At 38.5% G+C, this 25,657-nt stretch overlaps 1 protein-coding gene across 1 annotated transcript in view; it reads left to right on the forward strand.

The window, feature by feature from the left end:
* Positions 1 to 25,657, forward strand: part of LOC134844626 (uridine-cytidine kinase-like 1) — a 345,869-nt gene that overhangs the window by 265,843 nt on the left and 54,369 nt on the right. The window lies entirely within an intron of this gene.

Genomic DNA, 25,657 nt, shown 5'->3' on the forward strand with positions numbered 1-25,657 from the left:
CACATATTCTTATATGGTTTATATGGAATATTTCTAATCATACAACGCGCAAAATGTTTTTTGGAAAGTGATGTCGGAAAATTTATGGAAATGCATTATGCTAACGATTTCATACGTAGGCAATCTTCTATGGCTTCTGTGAAACCATATATGGTGCGACCTATGATTGCACCTTTTGGCCAACCCGGGTGATCATGTTTCATTCATGAAAAAGGTTATTTTCACTCGCCCTATGATTATTGTAATTCAGCTATTTCATTTCCAAAAATGGTAAATATTCGCCGAAACCTAATTCGAATTAAAACAAAATTAGCTGCTTGATTGTTGACAATGTTTTGTTGCAGATTATCGTCACAAGTATCACAAGTAGAAAAAAAATCGAAAAAAAAATGTTTTGAAAGGATGTCATATAGGGCAAAAACCAGTTGAAAAAATAGTGATGCGATTTATATTTTAACCAATGAGGATATTTTTCTCTGATGTATGGGTGATTGTGAATGGGTAGTTTTTTGTACTTCAAATCAGAAGCATATGGAGTTTTGTAAAGTTGTAATCAAACATATCTTATTAGACAAAGGTTTTGACTCACAGGTAAGTACGTCAGTAAAAAGTACTTGATCAGTTATTTCCACATCAACTTGAAATAAAAAAGGAGTTTCCAAAGGCATAAAAAGCTTACTAAATCATTTACAAAACGTTTGATGTTAAAACCAAACTTTTGGGTGACTTAGTTAGCACGATTTTTTAAAAATAAACCATAGGGAAAGATCTAAAGTGTAGATTGTCCACTTTTTAATTACTTTCCAAAACTTCAGACTGGTAGTGTTTTTATTATATCTCTAGGACAAATCTTTTTAGCTTGACTGCTTTGAATACGTTTTAAATGCAAATGGAATGAGAATGTTGTCCAATTATGATGCTAGAATTTACTTTTCGATTTTTATGGGTCAAATTAATTTCGAATCAACCTTCAAATCGAAACACTATTGACAATTTTGATGTTAACGAAATAACGGACCTAGCAAAGGCCTACGTGAAGCCGGTGATATTTGTGGTCTATCACCGGCTGATGATAGGGATTTCATTATGGATGACTCAGAGTCGGCGATAATGACGGCCGCCATTTTAGGCACGACAACTGAGGTTTCCGCTACACGGAAGTCTTACAGAGAGCAGGGAGCACTTGACCGCGCGAACATGTGGACGATGAGGTGGCGAAATGCGGTACTCTCAGGAAGTGACTTGGCGCAGGAGCCTAGTCCAGCTGCCTCGTCTAGCTCACAATTGCAGGTACTTGTGTCACCAAAGAGGCGAGATCAGCGGCAAAAGTACAGATGAATGAAACCATGGCGGATATTATGGAAAAGGGAGATGAACTGGAAAGGATTAGAAGAGAATTGGCGAGAGCTCGAGAAGATGGAGATATGTGAAAAAGATTCTTCTAGCATGCCAAAAAAATAGGAAGAGAAATAGAGCGTCTGAAACAAAAATATACGGAGCTGGTTTGGGGGTGACAGCCTCGCATGAAACTGCCGAAAATACAGGCATAGCGGAACTCTCTGAGACGGCTGCGAGGGCAATAGAAACCCGATTGAATGGAACGACCGAATCAGGAAGGACTCAAGCCGACATACAAGTTAAATGACCACGAAGAAGCTGTCGCGAGTGTTGGATGTGCCGAAGAAAAATCAAATTAGGAACAACTTTCGGAGAGTACCGGATACTGACTCAAGAGCATGCTTCAAGGAATCTGTGTGGAACATGCAACAGTCACCCCTTGCCACCTCACATCTGGTCTTGGGCGATAGCCTGGTGAGGGTGATGCAGAGCCTGAGGACATCGTGGACAACCATAGGGATGGCGTTTCGAGCTGCTACCGTTGCCCAATTATAGAAGTTGATTGAACTCATGAATCCCGGGAAAATTGCCAGCCTAGTGATCCTAGAGGGCACCAGCAATGTGTCAAGGGCTCCGAAAGTGGAAGGAGATCGATGGGAAGAAATCGTGGTCTGCCTGTTGACCGCAATATGGCAGAAATTCCAATGCTCGGAGCTGGACATCTGAAAAGTACCCATGAAACGAAGGCAAAATGCTGGACCGCAAAATGCTGGAGCGCAAAAGAAAGCAGAGATTGTGTGTGCCATCTCCACTTTTGTGCCACCTAGCCTGAAGAATAGTCTGGGATTAGTCTCAGCGGTACCACAGACAGTGACGAACTCACGTGATCAAGACCAGAGATCAGACTTGATCAAAAGATTGGGTGAAAAGCCTGTATGAAGGGTGAAAGATTCATCCTAGACGAGATCTGGGTCCCGTGAACCAGATTGATGCCCCAAAAACTTCCAGAGCTGAAGTGCCTGCTCGTAAAGCGGAACGACGTTTGGATCGTGGCTCGCTGATATGGTCGAGACCAATCCATTCACCTAGGCACATCTACAAACTAGACCTAATGAAACTGAACCTGGAACAACCAGCTTTGCTTTGGACGCTGGGCGAATGCCAGGCAGTGTCAAGTTTTCAGTCAATGGCCTATACACGATAGAAGGAATAGGTTGGCTGGTCGTGGCTGAAAAGAACTTCAGCTCAGCAACTGCTCTGATATTAGCCAACATTGAGGGACTGCCCTCGAATAACACAATGGGCCCAGTAAAGCTCGAACACTGCAAGACGTGAGATTGAACCATGATGACCGAAAAAAAGATGAACGACCTGGAGCCCCTAATGAACAACACGTAAAAATGTTTACTCAAGTAAGAACTCAACTAGCCCACATCAGGATGAAGGAACGTAAACGAAGCTAGTGGAGCAAAAAGTTAATTTGGAACGCTAGGTTAATTTTAACTCAAGGCATACAATTCCATCTTCGCTTTTTGTAACAAAGCGAGAACGAACAAGGCAAAGATAACTATGTCAAAACTTCAAAATCGTTATTGTACCCGAAATTGTTAATGTTGGCAACAGCTGACCTGGATTGCATGCGATTATAGTCGATACCCACTGGTGTTCGAAAGCAAACGGAACTGAGCTTCAAACCAATCATCTGTGCTGGGATCAATGACCACCTTCATAGTACAGGTCTCCTGAGCAGTCTCATACAGCGGTCTACAGATGAAGTTGCTGGGTGGCAAGCTGTAAAGAACACCTTAGAATCAATGGTCCAGATAAATGATATGCTGAATTACGGAACTTTCCAAAAGATGAAGCCAAGAGCTGTATTCATGCTTAGATAACCTCAAGGGCAGCATTCAATTTAAGACTATGTAAAGCTACCGGACGGACTGAAGTTTGAGCACGCGATGGTTATCCACTTAGTCGAAGGATGATAAGATAGCAGAGTGGCCTGACATCTCTAATGCTATGAGGGGGTTTAAGGCGCATGTTAGTGCTAGATGAAGTGCTAGGGTTGAAAATGTCAAACATCAGAAGATAAGTAAAAATGAAGCAGAAAGTACAAGACGATCATCAAATCTTTATTGACATGTCGAATGACCTCTGGTTCTGCGAGAATGGGTACACAGGCAAGGAGGAGCAAGCAACAGAAAGACCAATTGCAAGGAAACTGAAGTTCAATTGACAATTCCTGAGAACAAAGCCGGAGACAAAGAAGTGGTTGCACTTGACCCCTCGATTTGGAACATTAGGTTCGAGTGTCAAAGCTCAAAAATGATTGTCGCGAATCATTGTCAAAATTCAGGAGTATTTGCTCAAAGTGCTGGAAAGAGCAGAACAAAGAGGAGAAAAGTCTCTTGAATTTGTGGATAGAACGAACAGGACGATCTTAGAAGCATTCTGGAGTGAGAGTGTACAATGGGAAGAAGGATGTGCAAGAACAGAACACTAGTTAGAAGAACTAGGAGCAGGATAGACCGCGTCCTTCTTGAAAATGTATACCCTGGCTTTTCTCGCCATTTAATCCAAAAGTTAATCATTGCAAATACGGAGATATCTATTGCACTGTGATACTGGCGTTGTTCTTGACATTCGGATCAGAAACGTTTCTTAAAAAAATCTGCAGTATTTTTGATGGAAGGAGTGCAAAATCTCTGACTTGATGGCCTGCTGACTATGATTGCCATCAGGTACGTCAAGTTAGATGAGTTCATAACATGAGCCGTTACGCCGAATAAATGGGAGAGTCAATGAAGAAATTTGATATACACAGAGCAAAATGAAAGATCTGAGACACACGCTGATAGAAAACAAAGTGCAGCAGAATCGCTTTGGGACTGGGGAAAATAAAACGATTTGAAGAGTAAGAAATGTGGATGCAAGAATTACTTAATTACTTAAATACTGAATTACTTGTGCTGGCCATGAGGATTGACCCTCTGGTAATGACAAGGGGAGTTAGTGAATTCATGACTGTTGTGTACGGCCCGGCAGTGACGTTTGCTTTTCCAGACTCGAACGTAGGAACATACAAGGAGTCGGTGCAGCTCCTGATTCTTGTCTCGGTAATGGATGGAAGCACACTCAATTGGTGAGTGGAAAGTGTCCTGCGAGAAGCTGTGAGTTAAGAATTACTGTTTGGGAGAATTGCTGAACGCAAAATTGGTAGCCATCAATTTCAACAACCACTACGGTGATCGGATTGGCGAAGTGGAAAGGCGACACAACAATATCCAAAGTTTTGGAGTCCCAGACCCTACGAAAAACAAATGGGTAAGTAAGGAGGATATCAAGGCTTTTAACAGTGTATTAAAGAGTAATGAAAAAGACAGAAGGATGGAACGTCTTTGAAAAAATTTCTGAAGAGATATACATACAAATTTTCATCAGAAAACTGTTACTCGGAGCAGCTTTTTTAATTTGTGGTAAATTGGCGAACAAAACTAGGGGCGTTTGAAACAAACAAAAGAAAATGGCGGGCTTTTCCGATGCAAAGGATCCGTGTTTGTATGCAGCAAAGCTGCAATGCTGCAATACGCGCAGTTTGCTGACTTGGGAAAGTCAACAAAAAAAGCATGAGCAACGTTGCCACTCCCAAGCCCGGAGGATTTGCAGAAGAGTGGGTGAAATTGAACATAAGGCCACCCTTTATGAGGGGAAAAATTAATCTGAAGGAAGCAGCAATTATTGTTGCCAATGTTAGGCCTGAACTCAAACCATGTGAAAAGTTGTTGATTAAAGTTGCTCTACACCCTTCGGTTGTAAAAAAAGTCGTCTTGGCACATGAAGGACACGAGAATGTATCAACTGGTGAGCTGATTGTACCAAAAATCACTACAGAGAAAATCAATGTTGACCGACAAGAACCTTCAGGTTCGAATTCAAGTGGGTCAAGTACCAGACAAAAATCAATGTAAAGATCAGATAACAGGAGAACCAAAGGTTCAAAATCCCACTCGAACAGAGAACGAAGATGACGACAAGAAATCCTCGTTTGGTGGAGCATCGAAATTGATTTTTATCTTTCTTAATGAAGAAGATGAATTAGAGACAGTAGTGGACATGACAAATCCAGTGGAAGCTGACGATTATATGCTGGGACCTCGTACAATCTTTATGAATGCAATCCAAAACAATCCGGTGACCGGCTCTCCTGGCAAAGTCACAACACTCAGGAAAATTATTGGCTGAATCACCTCTTAGGACACAGCCCTAATACTTTTTCTGAGAGGATGAATGGGAAGTACATCAGAGCGACCATGAATTCAGGACTGGCTGTGGGATGAATCGAGTGGCTTTCATGGAAGAGGTCTGGTCGGTAGTGCAGCGCTATGGGACACAATCACTGCTGAAAACAGGTCTGAAGAGACCACTGATGCATGAAAATCTCGAGAATGTAAGGGAAGAACGAGTGATTTGATTCTGCCACCGATGGAAGTGGTGGCGAATTCCTCCATCAAAGATGTGTACCAGGAAAGCATCAATGAAGGAGCAAATCTTCCCAGGACGAGGAAATTAACGATGCGCTCAAAATTTAAGACTGAAGGTATAAACGATATGGAAATGAAGTTGGGCGGTAAAATTATAGAAAGAGAGTCTGGAAAGCAAAGGTGAAACCCGAGTCTCCAGTTAGAACTGCCTACTTGGCGAAGACAAAACGATTGCAAATTGGGGAACACATTGAAAAAGGTAAAGACAAAATGCAAGGCACCTCGAAAATGGCGGACATAACGTTGGTTCAGCCAATCTTTATGGCAGGACTAAAGTCTGCCAGTTACGAAATTAAATGGATATCCTTAACCGTTGTCACAAAAGTGCCTTTGAGGAATTAAAGCATTCAAGGCTGAATCACGGAAAAAGTGGTGTCGTAGGACAACTAACTCTTGTTGTAATACAATCGATTGTTGGTTGGGTTGACAATGGTTTACCTTTCCTACTGTAATCTGACAGCAGAGTGTAAATTGGATTGGTTTCTTACACTAAATTCTGAGACCAAGCCTGATGGTTTGTGGGGATTGATAAAGCCGTCATGGTACCCAAATCTTAATGCTGACTCGATATTGCGAGAAACACAAAATGCTGAAAGATGCCGACTGCAACCTGCGTTACCTCAAAACGTTTAAAACTTGATGCCTGTAGCCTCTAAAAGCAATCGAGAGGAAACTGTCGAGTTGCCTGGTTGAGGTTGGGAAGATTGGGTAGAACCTGGTAGCTGTCTGGCTAAAGCTACGTCTTAGATTGTCACATTTGTGGATATCTCGACTGGGTGAATATAAATACGAAACAACATAAGCAGCTGATGAAACTGTTCGGAAACCTAGTGATGAAGAAGAAGACGGGAACAGAACTGTTAGCAGACTGTCATGAAGGACTCCAAGTGAATCTGGTGTTAGCACAAGCATTCATCAGCATGTTCAATTGCTTAAAGTCAGTAATGAATCTAGAACAAAGGCATGAGATTCAAACCGCCATCAGTGCAGAAGGATTTCCGGGTGTGATGCAAATCGAACTACAGTACATTGAAAGATGCGGGGAAGCTTTCGAGGTAAAGAATATTCTCACGCAAAGCGAATTGTATCAGTGACCATCTGGTGAACGATACCTACTGTGACAAATTTTCATGCGTGGCTCGCCTGTAAAAGTACTGATCCACAGTCCATTTTGTATTTTGGTCGATGAACCTTTTTCTGTGCCAAAACGTTTCAGATTTGCAATAATATCAGAGAGATCTTACGAGTTGCTCTGTTAAATATTAGCTGCAGTTTTTTTGGGAAATAAGAACAAAGTAGAGTCGATACTTGATGCTGATGGGGACTTCATCAACTTCCAAAGACAGAAGCTTCAAAAAAAATGGACAGCCACAGATTGCAATGCGGAAGACGAGAGTGAAGAAATCCGCAGAACAACTATGGAAGCAGAACCACTGCTAAAAGCGTCAGGGCTTCATAATTGGAGGAGCTTTATATTGACACACGATGATTTTGTAAGGATGGTGATATCCTGCGAGTATTAATCTGGTGGTGATCTGGGACACTGGAGAGCTGCTCTCTATGAGTTTACCAGGTCGAACTGGTAATGGCAATGAATAGGCTGCAAGCTCCTGTTAGAGAGAACGAAAGACGAGAAGCGCCGACTCAGGAACAGTTGGAAGAAGTGATATGTCTGACAGACTTAGATTTAATCGAGACATTGTGCAAAATCCCGAACATTCCGAGACAAGTGAAGAAAAGAGTCACAGTAAACGACTGATGCTATGGTTCAGAGCCAACATGACCACTTGGATGTATGAATATGCTAATAACAAATATGTCAAACTACAGCAGGGAGTACAGCAGGATATAAGGTTGGACGCTTTCAAGCGACATTCCATAACTGAGAGTGACTACGGCGAAGTGAAGTGATATACGGTGGTGAAGAGAACCTTGAAAACAATCGATTGTGACGGAAGAGAAAAGAGAACTGTTGAGGAAAGACATGGAAAAAAGTGTGGCGTTGCGCCTTAACAACTATTTCTACAGAAACATAGAATTCACTGTGGATCCCACATCTTCTTGCAAACAGAAGGTTGAAGAGCAGAGATGATGAAGCACTTCCTCCAACAGCTTACGAATGGCCACTTAAAAGAAACACGACAACGAGACCTAGAGTTTCGGGCCGATGTCACAAGAAAAAACAATTTATTGTTATTCATAAACTCAAAGGGCAGATTAGTGAAGATTTAAGCTGGCTTGAACGATGCGCTGTGATACAATTTGTAGCACTTGGTGAGTTGATATGATGCGGATGAAACAAGTTTTTGGGGTAGTTTTTTAAACTCTGTCCGATGCACTGTACCATTTAGATAGATGCTTGGAGTTCAACGAGGACGTTGAGATTCGACCAGAATGCAATCTGTTTTATTCGAGAATAAAAACGCTCGGTACCTTCAAATGCGCAATTAATTGCATCGTCTGAAAAAGTGCTAGAAAAAGAAGGGTAGAAGTACTCAAAGAATCAATTTTCAAAAACTCGAATTGAGAGTGCATGACACGTAATAATGGGATTAAATTGAACTAGAGGGTTAAATGGTTAATTTGGATTGACACCGAGCCCTCCCGAGCACGTAAAAAGGGGAAATTAACAATTTTATTTTTCGGGGGTTGTGGAATAAGAGGCATTACTAACTTTGTATGGTCGTTTCAGAAACATTTCCTAACGGTTGTGATGCTCTGAACGATTTATTTTTGAAACAATTCATAATTTGAGAGCAAGAATATTTGAGGGCAAGGAACAAATCAATCCATTTCCAGTGGATCCAATATGAAACTGTCCCCGCAAATATCTATAGTTTCGGTTTTCAGCCTCGTTTTTATTAATAAGGGTATAAAGGACACATATTTGAGGTTATATTTGCATGTAGTTGAAAACTAATCCAAATTCGTTTGGCTGATGGCCTCAAAGTTGTAACGCGATGGTAAATGGGAAGTGTCCGTCGCTGTGAAACTTCTTGTCAAATGTTACAGTGCTTTCCGGGCTAATGTTATATTTACCTCCAAAGGCGAGTGCATATCGTTTGATTGCCCGTGTTCTTAGGTTTTGTTTTATTTTAAAAAAAAATTAGTTGCAAATCTAGTTTGCAATAAAATTTAGAATTTCAATCAGTGGCTGCATTTTTTTTCTTATAAACTTGACTGCTCAAGCCTTTTAAGTTTCAGAGATATACCGTTGCTTATGATTTTTCAAAAAACTACCAATGGTGGGTTGCACTTAGGGAGGAGCGTTAGAAGCAAGTTTGTTTTTTTTTGCGTGGTTTTTCGAACTAGTCCTGTATTTTAAGGTTTTATTTTTCACTGTATTGACAAAGCACAGATACTTAAATTTATCTAGTCAATAAATTACCACACACTTCTACTGAATTTTTTCAAGTGATTTAAAGTGAATTCTGGCCATGGTTGAGAACCAAAAAATACCGCTTGAATGTACAAATTTTCTAAGAATTAAAGTAGAGCTACAGCAATAGGTAAGAGAAAAAAAGTGTTGAAGGAAGACCTAGAAAAAAATGGGACATTGTGGCTTCACAACAGTTTTTGCAAAAACAGAGCATACACTGTGGTTTCTCTGCCCTGCTGCAAACAGCGTACTAATGGCCACATACTTGCTGCAGAACACCGAGACCTAGAAAAGTGCAAGAAAAAGGAAGGAGCGAAAAACTCAATCGGTCCTATTAAATTTATAAAAGAGATCTCGATTAGGACTCTTGAGATGTTGTGTCAAGCAAATTCTGATAGTATTAGGGCACCAGGTAACCTAGCGAACGCAAAGGAGGCAGTAAGAAGGGGTATAGATGACAAAAGGTAAGTTTTCGAAATATTCTTTCTAAACCTGCAAGCAAGATGTAATGTAAAAAATTTGATGAGCCGACACGAGAAAAAACTTGAAAAACTTTAAGAAAGACAGGATAGACCATTGAAAATATGGTTGACAGGTCTGTCAGAATAATAAATCAGGTGATTTTGTCGCAGTGGGTGTAAGAAGTCTTATGTTTTGGACCAAAACATCCGGTACGAGACAAGTTCAAAGAAATTCATTTTGTTACTGATATTCATAGTTTTGGTCTGAGTTGAAGTTAAAGAGATTACCCGGAAAATGACTAAGTGAAATTGAAACAGCAGCAAAAACCTTTTGCTAAGAATGTGAAACAGGCTCCCTTTGACAAAGGAGTTGAAACAGTCAGAAAATATTTGTTAGCATAACGGTTTTCTGGCAGTTCTGTTTGATAAAGGGTGGGTTTTTGTGTGAAAAAGGAGACAGTTGACAGAAAACTAAACGATATAGTGCAGGCAGAACAATATAGAGAGAGGAGGAATCTGAAGACAGTTTTATCATAAACAAAAAATTACTTGCCATGGGAAAACCAGAAGAGATCAGCGAGGTGCAGTCGGCTAGGCTGAATGGATTAGCAAAAGTGCTAAAACAAGGCACACAACTTTATTCCGTCCTTTCTTTAGCTGGTAGCTCATTTGACTATCTGAGTAAAACGTTGGTAAATTTAATTGATAGAATTGAGAGGGCTAACATAAATTGGCCAGGGAGATTTTGGAGAAATTTCAATTGTAATCTGATGAGAGTATAAATTCCTTTGATTTAAAGAGTTTGTCCACTAATACCCCCTCATGGAAGCTGTTGGAATAGCAATGGGGAGATTGTGTGAGCAAACTAATCCTTCGAAACAATCTCGCAAAACCTACTAAAAAACTACTTAATTTGGCTGAGAGTAAGGCACTAATTAAACGCAATCGTTTGTGGTGTGTACAAAAAGATGGATAGTGTGATGGACTGACAATGGGCTCCTCACTAGCAGTAAAATTGGCCATTGTGTGGCTCAAAAAATACGAACCTGCAATAAGGAAAAAAACCAAATTGAAGTTTCTGAATGAGGATAACAACGGAGTCTGCCATGGTTGTCAGAAAAAGGTGACCTATCAAGCTAGAATTCGCCTGCTTGATTAATTCCACTTAGGGTATGGTAACATATCCGAGCCGGAAAACTCAAACATCGCTGAAGCAGTAAGGTATTGTCAGACTTGAAAAAAACAACAGGAAAAAGATCGGAGTGAGAATGGTGCTGAAATTTCCTAAGATATGCGGATGACATGATTAGAATTATCAGGGGAAATCCTGCGGTACTCCACGAGGCTCCTAATAAGTCGCATCCGAACTTGGAGTCTACTTTAGAAGAACTTGATGGTAACGGTAGTTAGGTCTTTTTGGATTTAAATGTAAACGTAGTCTCACGAGAAAAGGTCACTTGTGGGTAATTTCAAAAACCCACAGAATCCGGTTCCATCTTTAATTCTAGAGGCTGCGCACCATTGCAGTACAAAAGAAACGTTATTGAAGAAAAGGTCCAAATGGTTTTCAGAATTACCACAACATGGGTAATTTTTGACAGGGTATTGCAGAAAAATCGGAAACAAGGGATTGAAAGTCATTATTCGGAAAATTGTTCGGGCAGGTTTGTATTAGAAAAACTGGGGTACAAATAAATTTTACAACAATATATTTGAAGACGTGCTTGCCATCCCTCAAAACTTCCTTTGTGCGTAAAGTGAGACACCAAGTGGCGTATGAGCTTACATTTAATGGTTGTAACTCCACCTATGTCGGCTAGACAAGGCGATACTCAGCCACTAGCATTGATGAACAACGCAAAGATGAATCCCCAGTAAAAGAGCATTTGTTACAATGCAGTAAGGAGGCAGGCGGTACTGCTGAGCTGAAGTCAGAGATTAAAAAACGAACAGGAAAAACTGATAAGCTACTCTCATTAGAGGCTTTGCATATTTGGAGGGAAATGCTGAAAATCAACACGCGCGATGAATTCAGGGGTGGAAAGCTATCGTTGAAGATGTACTCCATGTAGAACATGACTAAAACTCATATAAATGTCATTTCAGAATCAAAAATGCTTCCAAAACGAAAATTTATAACAATTAAAGATTGAAAAAACAATAATTTTAGGAATTATACAGCAAAATGTTAATATTTAATTTTTTATTACAGTTGTGTACATATGATTAATCAGAATAATTTAGAGCGTTTTTGAAATATGTATGTCATTTTTCCAGATTTTTGATTAAACTGTTAATATTGTTAAGTTTCAATCCCTATTCAATCGCGATAGTTTAAAAAACGTGCAAAAACCTTTGATTTGACATTTTTGAAAACTCTCATAATTTTATTTGAAATTTTAGACAGTTTTCAACCACAGTGACCACCTAAAGTTTTAAATTAATTCCAAAACAATTTTTATTCTGAGAGCATGAGCAATTCCAAAACAAATGTTGTTCTGCGAGCTCGAGGGCGAATAAAAGTCATTCCATTTCGAATGGATCAGATAAAAAACTGTCTCTAATAAAATCTATAATTAAGATTTTTTGTTTCGTTTTTGGAAATAATTTTTTGTCTGGGGATCCGAGACCAAGCAATGTGATTTTTTTGCTCAAAACTAAATAGATTTTGCTCGGAAGTTGGCTTAAAGTTTCCGTGGCGTTCTATGTGAATGTTAATGCGTTCCAGGCGAATGTTACACTTGCATCCAAAGGAGAGTCGTATATTTTTATTTTTCGAGATATAACTAGAGTTGGCATAGTACCGGTGCTAGTCAATTTGGTCATATTCTGAAGTTTTTTCTTGATTTTGTCTTGATTTTATTTTGGTTTATCTTGAAATATTTTTTTTTGAAAATTTGAATTGGACATGTCAACTTGAGTTGCAGCAATTGAAATAAGAGGTCAAAAAGTCAGAAGACTCGAATTATAATTGTGTGAAAGTGAACAAAAAATCAGTCTGGAGTCAAAATCGCAACTTGTCCAAAATTAATCAATTGGATAGGAGCTGTCTTTTTTGTGATGGAGAACCTCGAGGACTATTGCAAGAGTGTTAATACTGGAGCAAGAAGAACCTTGACTGGACAGGTCGACGAGTGAAGCAACTCAATGGTCAGGACAATAAAAACTACCTGAGTTTAAGCTAGTTCCTTCCTCAACTTCTAGAGTTACCCTAGTAACACTGTTTACTTGATTCTAGAGTTGTGTCAATATGTGAGTACTGAATTTATTCCCTTGAATGTTTTTTTATACATTCAGCTTGAGATAAGGCTGGTTTTAGGTTGATCCATCTGAAATGGATCAAAGGTCCACTATCTAATAAATACTAATGTAATTATGAACCCTGTTTTTAACGGTGCTCGCGTGTTTCAGGTGTTCAGAGACTTAGCCATTGGGACGTTCATATTTCTTGAGTGGGGGTGTTATTTTGGTATTAGCCTTTAAGCGATAACACGATCTTGAAATCCCATGTTTTAAGAGAACCGGATTGGCTCTGACAGAATGAGGTGCAAAAACAAAAGAAGTAGTGTCACTTAGACTCATATGTGACGTAGGCGGACGACTGTTAAAATTAACTAGTAGGGTATGGTAACCAAGTAGAGAGGTACTGGTACCTTGCCAACACGGGGGTGAATTTTTACCTCAGTTTCGCTCAATATTTGCATTTTCGTTAATTTAAAAAAACTGCTTTCGCTTTTTGAGGGTTTTTACTCTTTTCATTGATGATTTTCATAAAATCAATTATCCAAATAACGATTCCGAATAAAATTTGTCGGAACGAGTTTTTTAAGCCGGAATAAAATCCTTTTTTGTTGTACCATTACATGTACTAGTACGTACCGGTACGAATAAAGTCCTCTTTTGTGGTACCAGTACATGTGCTAGAACGCACCGGTATATATGGTTCCGGTTTCAGGTGGTACTAGTATATTGCCAACTCTAGATATGACGCTTTTTAGTGATTTTTCAAGAAATTTTACAAAAATTAGATTGCAAATCTAGTTTGCATAAACTTAAATTGCGAATCAGTGTGCCATTCCCCCGGATTGATACAATTGAACCCACCGATGAAAACGAGAAAAAAAAACGTTAACAGTGAAATCGTTATGAAAAGGAGGGTCAGAATCGTCTAGAACATAAACTTTCAAAATTTAAATTGGCGCTAGGCTATTTCTCCGAAAAGTAAAATTGGCCATATCGTGATAACACGACACGATAAGACGCTTAACTGAAAGAGATCAGACGGAAGGGAGGTCCAGTGGGACAACAGGAGCGGATTCGTTCAGTCACGTCCCACGGAATTAGGGAGATAACGACGTTATCCCCGGGGAATCAGGAATTGGAGGCCCGGTGCCCAAAAAACTGCTAGAATTTGTGAACACATGTTTTAGCTACTGTAATGCCCTGAACTATCTAATTAACTCCAATTTTGTTCATTATTTCACAGCATGAGTAGTTAGAGTCTAGGAAAGAATCAATCCATCTCAATGGATTTAGTCAATAACTGTCACTAAAAACAAAGTAAAATATGTTTCTCTACCAGTGTTTTTAATAATAATCACGTAGTCTGGGGATCCGAGACCCAGCTATGTAGTTTTTTTTGCATGAAAGTAAAGCTGAGCAAAAGTCGTTTGGCTGATGGCCTAGAAATGGTAACTTAAGTATTTGACGTCAGGCAGTCGTCAATAGGTACTTTTTCTTCGCTCCGTCACTATGTATTGTATGGGCGAAAGTTACAAATACGATTTTATGGCGCTCCTGGGTGGGCCTGTTAGAAGCAATAGACCAACACAATCAGCAAACGTTTCATTGATGAACCCTCCGTTCCGGGCTTATGCCCAAGTTAGAGGCCTTAATGGATTGTATTGTTCAAGGAAGAAGGTGCGGACCCTCCACATGGAACAATTTGGCTCTTTAACCTAGTTAAGACTGAAAGTTTCCGGGGTTAGAGGGTTAGGTGAGAAGTCATGATCGTGAGGCCTGAGACCAAACACAAATGAAGAGAAAGCGTAAAACCAAACACAAAACAGTGTATTACCAAGAAAAAGCCGAAAACAAATTTACTAAAAACAAAAAAGTAGAAAAAACAGTGAAAAACACAAAACAAAAATGACTAAAAAGAGGACGAGATATGATCTGACTTTACTATTTAGTTGTTTCAGGTTGTTTTATATCATTACTGATCGATTGATTGAGTGTTTTGGTAGTTGGTCAGATACCCTCCCTCGGGTGTTGTTTGAGTATTTAAGCAGGTTAATGATATTTTTTAGTGATTTTTCAAGAATCACTAAAAATTCTTGAGTTGGTGATTTTTTTAGTGATTTTTAATGATGTTTTTTAGTAATTTTTCAAGAAATTTTAGAAAAATTAGATTGCAAATCTAGTTTGCATAAACTTAAATTGCGAATCAGTGTGCCATTACCCCGGATTGATACAGTTGAACCCACCGATGAAAACGAGAAAAAAAAAACGTTAACAGTGAAATAAGAATAAAAACGCTCGGTACCTTCAAATGCGCAATTAATTGCATCGTCTGAAAAAGTGCTAGAAAAAGAAGGGTAGAAGTACTCAAAGAATCAATTTTCAAAAACTCGAATTGAGAGTGCATGACACGTAATAATGGGATTAAATTGAACTAGAGGGTTAAATGGTTAATTTGGATTGACACCGAGCCCTCCCGAGCACGTAAAAAGGGGAAATTAACAATTTTATTTTTCGGGGGTTGTGGAATAAGAGGCATTACTAACTTTGTATGGTCGTTTCAGAAACATTTCCTAACGGTTGTGATGCTCTGAACGATTTATTTTTGAAACAATTCATAATTTGAGAGCAAGAATATTTGAGGGCAAGGAACAAATCAATCCATTTCCAGTGGATCCAATATGAAACTGTCCCCGCAAATATCTATAGTTTCGGTTTTCAGCCTCGTTTTTATTAATAAGGGTATAAAGGACACATATTTGAGGTTATATTTGCATGTAGTTGAAAACTAATCCAAATTCGTTTGGCTGATGGCCTCAAAGTTGTAACGCGATGGTAAATGGGAAGTGTCCGTCGCTGTGAAACTTCTTGTCAAATGTTACAGTGCTTTCCGGGCTAATGTTATATTTACCTCCAAAGGCGAGTGCATATCGTTTGATTGCCCGTGTTCTTAGGTTTTGTTTTATTTTAAAAAAAAATTAGTTGCAAATCTAGTTTGCAATAAAATTTAGAATTTCAATCAGTGGCTGCATTTTTTTTCTTATAAACTTGACTGCTCAAGCCTTTTAAGTTTCAGAGATATACCGTTGCTTATGATTTTTCAAAAAACTACCAATGGTGGGTTGCACTTAGGGAGGAGCGTTAGAAGCAAGTTTGTTTTTTTTTGCGTGGTTTTTCGAACTAGTCCTGTATTTTAAGGTTTTCTTTTTCACTGTATTGACAAAGCACAGATACTTAAATTTATCTAGTCAATAAATTACCACATACTTGTACTGACTTTTTTCAAGTGATTTAAAGTGAATTCTGGCCATGGTTGAGAACCAAAAAATACCGCTTGAATGTACAAATATTCTAAGAATTAAAGTAGAGCTACAGCAATAGGTAAGAGAAAAAAAGTGTTGAAGGAAGACCTAGAAAAAAATGGGACATTGTGGCTTCACAACAGTTTTTGCAAAAACAGAGCATAAACTGTGGTTTCTCTGCTCTGCTGCAAACAGCGTACTAATGGCCACATACTTGCTGCAGAACACCGAGACCTAGAAAAGTGCAAGAAAAAGGAAGGAGCGAAAAACTCAATCGGTCCTATTAAATTTATAAAAGAGATCTCGATTAGGACTCTTGAGATGTTGTGTCAAGTAAATTTTGATAGTATTAGGGCACCAGGTAACCTAGCGAACGCAAAGGAGGCAGTAAGAAGGGGTATAGATGACAAAAGGTAAGTTTTCGAAATATTCTTTCTAAACCTGCAAGCAAGATGTAATGTAAAAAATTTGATGAGCCGACACGAGAAAAAACTTGAAAAACTTTAAGAAAGACAGGATAGACCATTGAAAATATGGTTGACAGGTCTGTCAGAATAATAAATCAGGTGATTTTGTCGCAGTGGGTGTAAGAAGTCTTATGTTTTGGACCAAAACATCCGGTACGAGACAAGTTCAAAGAAATTCATTTTGTTACTGATATTCATAGTTTTGGTCTGAGTTGAAGTTAAAGAGATTACCCGGAAAATGACTAAGTGAAATTGAAACAGCAGCAAAAACTTTTTGCTAAGAATGTGAAACAGGCTCCCTTTGACAAAGGAGTTGAAACAGTCAGAAAATATTTGTTAGCATAACGGTTTTCTGGCAGTTCTGTTTGATAAAGGGTGGGTTTTTGTGTGAAAAAGGAGACAGTTGACAGAAAATTAAACGATATAGTGCAGGCAGAACAATATAGAGAGAGGAGGAATCTGAAGACAGTTTTATCATAAACAAAAAATTACTTGCCATGGGAAAACCAGAAGAGATCAGCGAGGTGCAGTCGGCTAGGCTGAATGGATTAGCAAAAGTGCTAAAACAAGGCACACAACTTTATTCCGTCCTTTCTTTCGCAAACTAATCCTTCGAAACAATCTCGCAAAACCTACTAAAAAACTACTTAATTTGGCTGAGAGTAAGGCACTAATTAAACGCAATCGTTTGTGGTGTGTACAAAAAGATGGATAGTGTGATGGACTGACAATGGGCTCCTCACTAGCAGTAAAATTGGCCATTGTGTGGCTCAAAAAATACGAACCTGCAATAAGGAAAAAAACCAAATTGAAGTTTCTGAATGAGGATAACAACGGAGTCTGCCATGGTTGTCAGAAAAAGGTGACCTATCAAGCTAGAATTCGCCTGCTTGATTAATTCCACTTAGGGTATGGTAACATATCCGAGCCGGAAAACTCAAACATCGCTGAAGCAGTAAGGTATTGTCAGACTTGAAAAAAACAACAGGAAAAAGATCGGAGTGAGAATGGTGCTGAAATTTCCTAAGATATGCGGATGACATGATTAGAATTATCAGGGGAAATCCTGCGGTACTCCACGAGGCTCCTAATAAGTCGCATCCGAACTTGGAGTCTACTTTAGAAGAACTTGATGGTAACGGTAGTTAGGTCTTTTTGGATTTAAATGTAAACGTAGTCTCACGAGAAAAGGTCACTTGTGGGTAATTTCAAAAACCCACAGAATCCGGTTCCATCTTTAATTCTAGAGGCTGCGCACCATTGCAGTACAAAAGAAACGTTATTGAAGAAAAGGTCCAAATGGTTTTCAGAATTACTACAACATGGGTAATTTTTGACAAGGCATTGCAGAAAAATCGGAAACAAGGGATTGAAATTCATTATTCGGAAAATTGTCCGGGCAGGTTTGTATTCGAAAAACTGGGGTAAAAATAAATTTTACAACAATATATTTGAAGACGTGCTTGCCATCCCTCAAAACTTCCTTTGTGCGTAAAGTGAGACACCAAGTGGCGTATGAGCTTACATGTAATGGTTGTAACTCCACCTATGTCGGCTAGACAAGGCGATACTCAGCCACTAGCATTGATGAACAACGCAAAGATGAATCCCCAGTAAAAGAGCATTTGTTACAATGCAGTAAGGAGGCAGGCGGTACTGCTGAGCTGAAGTCAGAGATTAAAAAACGAACAGGAAAAACTGATAAGCTACTCTCATTAGAGGCTTTGCATATTTGGAGGGAAATGCTGAAAATCAACACGCGCGATGAATTCAGGGGTGGAAAGCTATCGTTGAAGATGTACTCCATGTAGAACATGACTAAAACTCATATAAATGTCATTTCAGAATCAAAAATGCTTCCAAAACGAAAATTTATAACAATTAAAGAATGAAAAAACAAAAATTTTGGGAATTATACAGCAAAATGTTAATATTTAATTTTTTATTACAGTTGTGTACATATGATTAATCAGAATATTTTAGAGCTTTTTTGAAATATGTATGTCATTTTTCCAGATTTTTGATTAAACTGTTAATATTGTTAAGTTTCAATCCCTATTCAATCGCGATAGTTTAAAAAACGTGCAAAAATCTTTGATTTGACATTTTTGAAAACTCTCATAATTTTATTTGAAATTTTAGACAGTTTTCAACCACAGTGACCACCTAAAGTTTTAAATTAATTCCAAAACAATTTTTATTCTGAGAGCATGAGCAATTCCAAAACAAATGTTGTTCTGCGAGCTCGAGGGCGAATAAAAGTCATTCCATTTCGAATGGATCAGATAAAAAACTGTCTCTAAAAAAATCTATAATTAAGATTTTTTGTTTCGTTTTAGGAAATAATTTTTTGTCTGGGGATCCGAGACCAAGCAATGTGATTTTTTTGCTCAAAACTAAATAGATTTTGCTCGGAAGTTGGCTTAAAGTTTCCGTGGCGTTCTATGTGAATGTTAATGCGTTCCAGGCGAATGTTACACTTGCATCCAAAGGAGAGTCGTATATTTTTATTTTTCGAGATATAACTAGAGTTGGCATAGTACCGGTGCTAGTCAATTTGGTCATATTCTGAAGTTTTTTCTTGATTTTGTCTTGATTTTATTTTGGTTTATCTTGAAATATTTTTTTTTGAAAATTTGAATTGGACATGTCAACTTGAGTTGCAGCAATTGAAATAAGAGGTCAAAAAGTCAGAAGACTCGAATTATAATTGTGTGAAAGTGAACAAAAAATCAGTCTGGAGTCAAAATCGCAACTTGTCCAAAATTAATCAATTGGATAGGAGCTGTCTTTTTTGTGATGGAGAACCTCGAGGACTATTGCAAGAGTGTTAATACTGGAGCAAGAAGAACCTTGACTGGACAGGTCGACGAGTGAAGCAACTCAATGGTCAGGACAATAAAAACTACCTGAGTTTAAGCTAGTTCTTTCCTCAACTTCTAGAGTTACCCTAGTAACACTGTTTACTTGATTCTAGAGTTGTGTCAATATGTGAGTACTGAATTTATTCCCTTGAATGTTTTTTTATACATTCAGCTTGAGATAAGGCTGGTTTTAGGTTGATATATCTGAAATGGATCAAAGGTCCACTGTCTAATAAAAACTAATGTTATTATGAACCCTGTTTTTAACGGTGCTCGCGTGTTTCAGGTGTTCAGACACTTAGCCATTGGGACGTTCATATTTCTTGAGTGGGGGTGGTATTTTGGTATTAGCCTTTAAGCGATAACACGATCTTGAAATCCCATGTTTTAAGAGAACCGGATTGGCTCTGACAGAATGAGGTGCAAAAACAAAAGAAGTAGTGTCACTTAGACTCATATGTGACGTAGGCGGTCGACTGTTAAAATTAACTAGTAGGGTATGGTAACCAAGTAGAGAGGTACTGGTACCTTGCCAACACGGGGGTGAATTTTTACCTCAGTTTCGCTCAATATTTGCATTTTCGTTAATTTAAAAAAACTGCTTTCGCTTTTTGAGGGTTTTTACTCTTTTCATTGATGATTTTCATAAAATCAATTATCCAAATAACGATTCCGAATAAAATTTGTCGGAACGAGTTTTTTAAGCCGGAATAAAATCCTTTTTTGTTGTACCATTACATGTACTGGTACGTACCGGTACGAATAAAGTCCTCTTTTGTGGTACCAGTACATGTGCTAGAACGCACCGGTATATATGGTTCCGGTTTCAGGTGGTACTAGTAAATTGCCAACTCTAGATATGACGCTTTTTAGTGATTTTTCAAGAAATTTTACAAAAATTAGATTGCAAATCTAGTTTGCATAAACTTAAATTGCGAATCAGTGTGCCATTCCCCCGGATTGATACAATTGAACCAAACGATGAAAACGAGAAGAAAAAACGTTAACAGTGAAATCGTTATGAAAAGGAGGGTCAGAATCGTCTAGAACATAAACTTTCAAAATTTAAATTGGCGCTAGGCTATTTCTCCGAAAAGTAAAATTGGCCATATCGTGATAACACGACACGATAAGACGCTTAACTGAAAGAGATCAGACGGAAGGGAGGTCCAGTGGGACAACCGGAGCGGATTCGTTCAGTCACGTCCCACGAAATTAGGGAGATAACGACGTTATCCCCGGGGAATCAGGAATTGGAGGCCCGGTGCCCAAAAAACTGCTAGAATTTGTGAACACATGTTTTAGCTACTGTAATTCCCTGAACTATCTAATTAACTCCAATTTTGATCATTATTTCAGAGCATGAGTAGTTAGAGTCTAGGAAAGAATCAATCCATCTTAATGGATTTAGTCAATAACTGTCACTAAAAACAAAGTAAAATATGTTTCTCTACCAGTGTTTTTAATAATAATCACGTAGTCTGGGGATCCGAGACCCAGCTATGTAGTTTTTTTTGCATGAAAGTAAAGCTGAGCAAAAGTCGTTTGGCTGATGGCCTAGAAATGGTAACTTAAGTATTTGACGTCAGGCAGTCGTCAATAGGTACTTTTTCTTCGCTCCGTTACTATGTATTGTATGGGCGAAAGTTACAAATACGATTTTATGGCGCTCCTGGGTGGGCCTGTTAGAAGCAATAGACCAACACAATCAGCAAACGTTTCATTGATGAACCCTCCGTTCCGGGCTTATGCCCAAGTTAGAGGCCTTAATGGATTGTATTGTTCAAGGAAGAAGGTGCGGACCCTCCACATGGAACAATTTGGCTCTTTAACCTAGTTAAGACTGAAAGTTTCCGGGGTTAGAGGGTTAGGTGAGAAGTCATGATCGTGAGGCCTGAGACCAAACACAAATGAAGAGAAAGCGTAAAACCAAACACAAAACAGTGTATTACCAAGAAAAAGCCGAAAACAAATTTACTAAAAACAAAAAAGTAGAAAAAACAGTGAAAAACACAAAACAAAAATGACTAAAAAGAGGACGAGATATGATCTGACTTTACTATTTAGTTGTTTCAGGTTGTTTTATATCATTACTGATCGATTGATTGAGTGTTTTGGTAGTTGGTCAGATACCCTCCCTCGGGTGTTGTTTGAGTATTTAAGCAGGTTAATGATATTTTTTAGTGATTTTTCAAGAATCACTAAAAATTCTTGAGTTGGTGATTTTTTTAGTGATTTTTAATGATGTTTTTTAGTAATTTTTCAAGAAATTTTAGAAAAATTAGATTGCAAATCTAGTTTGCATAAACTTAAATTGCGAATCAGTGTGAAATTACCCCGGATTGATACAGTTGAACCCACCGATGAAAACGAGAAAAAAAAACGTTAACAGTGAAATCGTTATGAAAAGGAGGGTCAGAATCGTCTAGAACATAAACTTTCAAAATTTAAATTGGCGCTAGGCTATTTCTCCGAAAAGTAAAATTGGCCATATCGTGATAACACGACACGATAAGACGCTTAACTGAAAGAGATCAGACGGAAGGGAGGTCCAGTGGGACAACCGGAGCGGATTCGTTCAGTCACGTCCCACGAAATTAGGGAGATAACGACGTTATCCCCGGGGAATCAGGAATTGGAGGCCCGGTGCCCAAAAAACTGCTAGAATTTGTGAACACATGTTTTAGCTACTGTAATGCCTTGAACTATCTAATTAACTCCAATTTTGTTCATTATTTCAGAGCATGAGTAGTTAGAGTCTAGGAAAGAATCAATCCATCTCAATGGATTTAGTCAATAACTGTCACTAAAAACAAAGTAAAATATGTTTCTCTACCAGTGTTTTTAATAATAATCACGTAGTCTGGGGATCCGAGACCCAGCTATGTAGTTTTTTTTGCATGAAAGTAAAGCTGAGAAAAAGTCATTTGGCTGATGGCCTAGAAATGGTAACTTAAGTATTTGACGTCAGGCAGTCGTCAATAGGTACTTTTTCTTCGCTCCGTCACTATGTATTGTATGGGCGAAAGTTACAAATACGATTTTATGGCGCTCCTGGGTGGGCCTGTTAGAAGCAATAGACCAACACAATCAGCAAACGTTTCATTGATGAACCCTCCGTTCCGGGCTTATGCCCAAGTTAGAGGCCTTAATGACTTGTATTGTTCAAGGAAGAAGGTGCGGACCCTCCACATGGCACAATTTGGCTCTTTAACCTATTTAAGACTGAAAGTTTCCGGGGTGAGAGGGTTAGGTGAGAAATCATGATCGTGAGGCCTGAGACCAAACACAAATGAAGAGAAAGCGTAAAACCAAACACAAAACAGTGTATTACCAAGAAAAAGCCGAAAACAAATTTACTAAAAACAAAAAAGTAGAAAAAACAGTGAAAAACACAAAACAAAAATGACTAAAAAGAGGACGAGATATGATCTGACTTTACTATTTACTGTTGATTCAGGTTGTTTTATATCATTACTGATCGAAAGATTGAGTGTTTTGGTAGTTGGTCAGGCACCCTCCCTCGAGTGTTGTTTGAGTATTTAAGCAGTTTAATGATATTTTTTAGTGATTTTTCAAGAATCACTAATAATTCTTGAGTTGGTGATTTTTTTAGTGATTTTTAATGACGTTTTTTAGTAATTTTTCAAGAAATTTTAGAAAAATTAGATTGCAAATCTAGTTTGCATAAACTTAAACTGCGAATCAGTGTGCCAATCCCCCGGATTGATACAGTTGAACCCACCGATGAAAACGAGAAAAAAAAACGTTAACAGTGAAATCGTTATGAAAAGGAGGGTCAGAACCGTCTAGAATGTAAACTTTCAAAATTTAAATTGGCGCTAGGCTATTTCTCCGAAAAGTAAAAACGGCCATATCGTGATAAAACGACACGATAAGACGCTTAACTGAAAGAGATCAGACGGAAGGGAGGTCCAGTGGGACAACCGGAGCGGATTCGTTCCATCACGTCCCACGAAATTAGGGAGATAACTGCGTTATCCCGGGGAACCAGGAATTGGAGGCCCGGTGACCAAAAAACTGCTAGAGTTTGTGAACACATGTTTTAGCTACTGTAATGCCATGAACTATCTAATTAACTCCAATTTTGTTCATTATTTCAGAGCATGAGTAGTTAGAGTCTAGGAAAGAATCAATCCATCTCAATGGATTTAGTCAATAACTGTCACTAAAAACAAAGTAAAATATGTTTTTCTACCAGTGTTTTTAATAATAATCACGTAGTCTGGGGATCCGAGACCCAGCTATCTAGTTTTTTTTGCATGTAAGTAAAGCTGAGCAAAAGTCGTTTGGCTGATGGCCTAGAAATGGTAACTTGAGTATTTGACGTCAGGCAGTCGTCAATGGGTACTTTTTCTTCGCTCCGTCACTATGTATTGTATGGGCGAAAGTTACAAATACGATTTTATGGCGCTCCTGGGTGGGCCTGTTAGAAGCAATAGACCAACACAATCAGCAAACGTTTCATTGATGAACCCTCCGTTCCGGGCTTATGCCCGAGTTAGAGGCCTTAATGACTTGTATTGTTCAAGGAAGAAGGTGCGGACCCTCCACATGGCACAATTTGGCTCTTTAACCTAGTTAAGACTGAAAGTTTCGGGTGAGGTCATGATTAGGTTAGGTGAGAAGTCATGATCGTGAGGTCTGAGACCAAACGCAAATAAATAGAAAGCATAAGACCAAACACAAAACAGTGTATTACCAAGAAACAGCCGAAAACAAATTTACTAAAAACAAAAAAGTAGAAAAAACAGTGAAAAACACAAAACAAAAATGACTAAAAAGAGGAGGAGATCTGAGGACTTTCCAATTTACTGTTGTTTCGGGTTGTTTTATATCATTACTGATCGAAAGATTGAGTGTTTTGGTAGTTGGTCAGGTACCCTCCCTCGAGTGTTGTTTGAGTATTTAAGCACGTTAATGATATTTTTGCCTGTGACCGGAGAGTAGAGTGGCAAATTGACCGACTTGTTTCAGAAGCAACAAGGGACAACAAGGATAACCTCCACATTGTTCGTTGGGTGACTTTAACACAATTTTAGCATCGTTCGGGTAATATTTCAATACATTTAAATGGTTGGGGACACAATTGGCGCGGTCCGATTGTACCCTCCATCGATTGCAAATTTCCGAGTTAAAGGACTTAATTCGGGTATTTTGGTGTAAAATAGCCTATATTAATTTTTATTAACGACTCTTAACAGGTTATTACCGTTATTTTATATTACCTATCTCCCATGTAGACCCGAAAAACACAAAATGTTAACAAAATGTTAACCCCAAATTTTTGGATATCCAAGTTTTTCCGAATAATATAACGCTTCTGCACAGTGAGCTACTAAGGTGTTCAAGCCCCCTAACTAAAGAAACCGCGCGGGAAAATATTCAGTAGATGTTGGCGAAAGTAAATTGTCCGATCAGAATTTTTTTTGTAATTTTTGAATTTCGTCAAAATGTTTTAAGGATTGAATTTTTGAGTTTTTAGCGGTTAAGCGATAAAAAATTTTGCGTTAGGAGCTTGCTAGCATAACGAGCTCAGTTACTAGAAAATTTTTTAAGTAACCCTCCGAATAGCTCCGTGGATTGGGGTAGAGACTCAAAACTCGGAAAAGGAAGGATTCGGAGGGTCCAAATCCGATAATCTTTGGCCAACTTTTTGCTTTTAAGTCATTTTTTGGTCCAATTTTTTGCCTTGTTTTAGTACTGTAAAGGGCTGCCGCACTCATTTCAAGTATTTTCAAACACTTTCAGCAAGAATTGCGAAAAAAAGTCACTGATAACCTATACAGGTAGTGAAAAAAGGCCAATTTAGCAAACAGATTTTGTTAATTTTGCAAAAACTAACATGTCGATCGGATTAACATTGGTAGCATAAATTGAAGTTTTCCATCATTTGTTTGATCCGCAAGCGTTTCTTGGTTGATACTTTCAGGAAAGAATTTTTTTTCAGACTCTACTATTTTGGATGGTCCAATTTTTATGGGACCCCTCAGAGCGACGGTAATTATTATAAAACCCCATGTTTTTCCCACAAGATAGGTTGG

This window comes from Symsagittifera roscoffensis, chromosome 4 (assembly GCF_963678635.1).
Source record: "Symsagittifera roscoffensis chromosome 4, txSymRosc1.1, whole genome shotgun sequence".
In the NCBI taxonomy this organism is placed as follows: Eukaryota; Metazoa; Xenacoelomorpha; order Acoela; family Convolutidae; genus Symsagittifera; species Symsagittifera roscoffensis.